Raw genomic sequence first — 5,000 nt, forward strand, 5'->3', positions numbered from 1 at the left:
TGTACACAGATGGAACATTTTGGACTGGAACCAGATTACCCGTACACACGGCGCTGATTAGTAATCAATGCAGAGCCATCAAACTACAGAATATATATACAACTGTCCGTATACATGCTGAAAGAGTCTGCCCACAATGGGAACCACACGTCAGCCAGCCACTCTGATCACGCACCACTCTCTGCTTCTAACGGGCGCACATACAATATGTAAGCACCAGCATGGAACAACATCCAGTGCATCCTCTCCGCCACATTACACAATCCACACTATCACAACCAGACCAGGAGGTCCATGCGGAAAATACAATATCCCACCCTTTCGACATCCACCATTGCGCAGATCAGGCACCAACACCCACACATGTCCTATACAACGGTGCACCCAACATCACAATAGTACCTCCTGTCACAGCGCACAAACAATGACATGAGTCAAAGACACAGGTCTGACACAAGCATAGAATTGGAGCGCCGCCTCTAATAAGCCAAAGGTGCATCCTGACGTGACAAATCTGATCATGTCACAAGCATTCACTTACTATAATCACTATCAACGAACCTGCCGCCCCCGCCCCCCCCTACACCTTTCCTTACAACAACGTGTAACCTAACCTAACCTAACCTATGTTGTACCTTAACCTAACCTATGTTGTACCTTAACCTAACCTATGTTGTACCTTAACCTAACCTATGTTGTACCTTAACCTAACCTATGTTGTGCCTTAACCTAACCTATGTTGTGCCTTAACCTAACCTATGTTGTGCCTTAACCTAACCTATGTTGTGCCTTAACCTAACCTATGTTGTGCCTTAACCTAACCTATGTTGTGCCTTAACCTAACCTATGTTGTGCCTTAACCTAACCTATGTTGTGCCTTAACCTAACCTATGTTGTGCCTTAACCTAACCCATGTTGTGCCTTAACCTAACCCATGTTGTGCCTTAACCTAACCCATGTTGTGCCTTAACCTAACCCATGTTGTGCCTTAACCTAACCCATGTTGTGCCTTAACCTAACCCATGTTGTGCCTTAACCTAACCCATGTTGTGCCTTAACCTAACCCATGTTGTGCCTTAACCTAACCCATGTTGTGCCTTAACCTAACCCATGTTGTGCCTTAACCTAACCCATGTTGTGCCTTAACCTAACCCATGTTGTGCCTTAACCTAACCCATGTTGTGCCTTAACCTAACCTATGTTGTGCCTTAACCTAACCTATGTTGTGCCTTAACCTAACCTATGTTGTGCCTTAACCTAACCCATGTTGTGCCTTAACCTAACCCATGTTGTGCCTTAACCTAACCCATGTTGTGCCTTAACCTAACCCATGTTGTGCCTTAACCTAACCCATGTTGTGCCTTAACCTAACCCATGTTGTGCCTTAACCTAACCCATGTTGTGCCTTAACCTAACCCATGTTGTGCCTTAACCTAACCCATGTTGTGCCTTAACCTAACCCATGTTGTGCCTTAACCTAACCCATGTTGTGCCTTAACCTAACCCATGTTGTGCCTTAACCTAACCCATGTTGTGCCTTAACCTAACCCATGTTGTGCCTTAACCTAACCCATGTTGTGCCTTAACCTAACCCATGTTGTGCCTTAACCTAACCCATGTTGTGCCTTAACCTAACCCATGTTGTGCCTTAACCTAACCCATGTTGTGCCTTAACCTAACCCATGTTGTGCCTTAACCTAACCCATGTTGTGCCTTAACCTAACCCATGTTGTGCCTTAACCTAACCCATGTTGTGCCTTAACCTAACCCATGTTGTGCCTTAACCTAACCCATGTTGTGCCTTAACCTAACCCATGTTGTGCCTTAACCTAACCCATGTTGTGCCTTAACCTAACCTATGTTGTGCCTTAACCTAACCTATGTTGTGCCTTAACCTAACCCATGTTGTGCCTTAACCTAACCCATGTTGTGCCTTAACCTAACCCATGTTGTGCCTTAACCTAACCCATGTTGTGCCTTAACCTAACCCATGTTGTGCCTTAACCTAACCCATGTTGTGCCTTAACCTAACCCATGTTGTGCCTTAACCTAACCCATGTTGTGCCTTAACCTAACCCATGTTGTGCCTTAACCTAACCCATGTTGTGCCTTAACCTAACCCATGTTGTGCCTTAACCTAACCCATGTTGTGCCTTAACCTAACCCATGTCGTGCCTTAACCTAACCCATGTCGTGCCTTAACCTAACCCATGTCGTGCCTTAACCTAACCCATGTCGTGCCTTAACCTAACCCATGTCGTGCCTTAACCTAACCCATGTCGTGCCTTAACCTAACCCATGTCGTGCCTTAACCTAACCCATGTCGTGCCTTAACCTAACCCATGTCGTGCCTTAACCTAACCCATGTCGTGCCTTAACCTAACCCATGTCGTGCCTTAACCTAACCCACGTCGTGCCTTAACCTAACCCACGTCGTGCCTTAACCTAACCCACGTCGTGCCTTAACCTAACCCACGTCGTGCCTTAACCTAACCCACGTCGTGCCTTAACCTAACCCACGTCGTGCCTTAACCTAACCCACGTTGTCGCCTAACGTAACCCACGTTGTCGCCTAACGTAACCCACGTTGTCGCCTAAACCTGCTCTGTAATTGTTATACGACTCGTTCAATTAGTGTAGTGTTGCCCACCCGCAACCCTCGCAATATAGTTCGCTACTCGCACTCCCCGCTCCCCTGTGTATCGCTTCATGTTAAACACCTTGCAAGTCTTGCTCACTTTCCACATGCTCCTGCTGTACACTGTAATGTGGATGGCAGCAGGACGTACATGCCGCCCCTCCCCACGTCCCCACCTTGCCCCCTGCCTTCGCAAGCTGGTTGGTGAGAACTTTGCATGTTCAATGCCCTCCGCATGCGACGTACTCAGGCTACGTTGTGGTGCGGCCTGTGTCAACTGTCCGCTAATGTCGTACGCGTAAACCACAATCTGTACTGCACATTCGTCCTTATGTACTGAATGATACATCGTGGCACATGTGTGACCGTACAACGACTGCGCCCAAAAACGGCGGACCATACAGTGCAAATATTGTGCACGCAGCTACGTGTCGTCTCCCTATGAGAGCTGGATTGCAGTGTGGTACGCCATAGAGACGTGTGGGAGGAACGGACGCCGTGGATGGCGATCAGCATGAGCTGTCTGTTGATGTATTCGGACCTAGTCGTCTCTCCTCACACACCGTGATGGCATGGTGCACCGCGTTCCATATCTGCGACATGCTACAGAGGCCGGTTGACAGTCGTTCGAGCAATGGACATCGCATACGTACGGGGGCCACCTTCCACGTATTGTCTAGGCGTGCACATTTTGTTGCGTGTATGTGGGCAGACGTAGTGTGGCGTGACACCTGACACAGGCATGCAATAATCGTGGAAGTTGCAAATGGCGATGGACGCCTGCGTTTTCTGGTGAAGTTACGCAAATGAACAAATGGTAACCTGTTGTGGTGCGGTTGTTCTCGCTAGGGGTGAATCGGTGATGGCGACGATAGGTTGAGGTACTAACCGGTTGTTCCAGCGATACCCACCATGCCGACGAAACTGAACGGCATCTGGGTGTGAAGCGATACGCGGCGGTGGCTGGGTGGGACCGTCCCCGGCCGGTGAGGGGGCGCCTCCCGGCGTGCTGGCCGCGCGGTGCGTGGGCGCACGCGCTACAGCCGGCTGGTGGGGGCGGCCAGTGGCAGGCGCGCCGGCCGACGGACGCGGCAGGCGTCGCAGCTGCGCGCCGGCGCACCCTGCGCGCGGCGCCGTGCGGCCAAAGTAGGTCCTCGCGGGCCCGGTGCGAAGCGCGGTGGACATCTTCAGTGTGCTGGTCCGATTGAGGACTGTGTGCGTTGAGGATGCGCTGCCGCCCGGCGCTCGGCGCCGCGACGCCGTCTGCTGCTCGGTCGCCCCAGCGGTTCTCGCTGGTGGTTTGTATCGCAGCTGTGCGGATGTGTTGGCGCGTGCGCTGTGCTGGGAGAGTTCGCTTCGGCACCCAAGTGGGGCTTTTGTCCTTCTGTGGCGCTGGCGTTGGAGCTGCCGGTCACCGTAGGTGGCGCGTGTTGTCTCCCGCCGGCAATGCCACGACAGCACGCTCCCGGGCCTCTGTCGGCAGCGGCAAGCTCAGTTGGGAGCACGGGTGGTCGCACCGAAAGCGTCTACTCGCCTAACTCCGGGCGATTGCGCCTCTCTCGAACCCGACCAAGTACTTGGGACGGCGCTGCGCGCCGCCGGGACCTGAGAGGGTTTCGAGGTGTATTGTGCAGGGGAGCTCAGCCTCCTCCTGTTTGCAGAATGATTGAGCAGACGCTTGCGTGTTCGCGCGGGCCCCCGGGACACACTCCCGGGCGGCCGGCTGCTCAGCTCTAGTTGACGCAGCTCCCTGGTTGATCCTGCCAGTAGTCATATGCTTGTCTCAAAGATTAAGCCATGCATGTCTCAGTACAAGCCGCATTAAGGTGAAACCGCGAATGGCTCATTAAATCAGTTATGGTTCCTTAGATCGTACCCACGTTACTTGGATAACTGTGGTAATTCTAGAGCTAATACATGCAAACAGAGTCCCGACCAGAGATGGAAGGGACGCTTTTATTAGATCAAAACCAATCGGTCGGCTCGTCCGGTCCGTTTGCCTTGGTGACTCTGAATAACTTTGGGCTGATCGCACGGTCCTCGTACCGGCGACGCATCTTTCAAATGTCTGCCTTATCAACTGTCGATGGTAGGTTCTGCGCCTACCATGGTTGTAACGGGTAACGGGGAATCAGGGTTCGATTCCGGAGAGGGAGCCTGAGAAACGGCTACCACATCCAAGGAAGGCAGCAGGCGCGCAAATTACCCACTCCCGGCACGGGGAGGTAGTGACGAAAAATAACGATACGGGACTCATCCGAGGCCCCGTAATCGGAATGAGTACACTTTAAATCCTTTAACGAGTATCTATTGGAGGGCAAGTCTGGTGCCAGCAGCCGCGGTAATTCCAGCTCCAATAGCG

At 52.0% G+C, this 5,000-nt stretch overlaps 1 non-coding gene across 1 annotated transcript in view; it reads left to right on the forward strand.

The window, feature by feature from the left end:
• Positions 1 to 4,385: 4,385 nt before the first annotated feature.
• LOC124729366 overlaps positions 4,386 to 5,000 on the forward strand; it is a 1,909-nt gene continuing 1,294 nt past the window's right edge. The window contains exon 1 of the ribosomal RNA XR_007007639.1: positions 4,386 to 5,000. This exon is cut by the window's right edge and continues 1,294 nt beyond it. This is a non-coding gene — a ribosomal RNA (small subunit ribosomal RNA).

The sequence above is a fragment of the Schistocerca piceifrons genome, unplaced genomic scaffold, assembly GCF_021461385.2.
Source record: "Schistocerca piceifrons isolate TAMUIC-IGC-003096 unplaced genomic scaffold, iqSchPice1.1 HiC_scaffold_1206, whole genome shotgun sequence".
NCBI classification, from domain to species: domain Eukaryota; kingdom Metazoa; phylum Arthropoda; class Insecta; order Orthoptera; family Acrididae; genus Schistocerca; species Schistocerca piceifrons.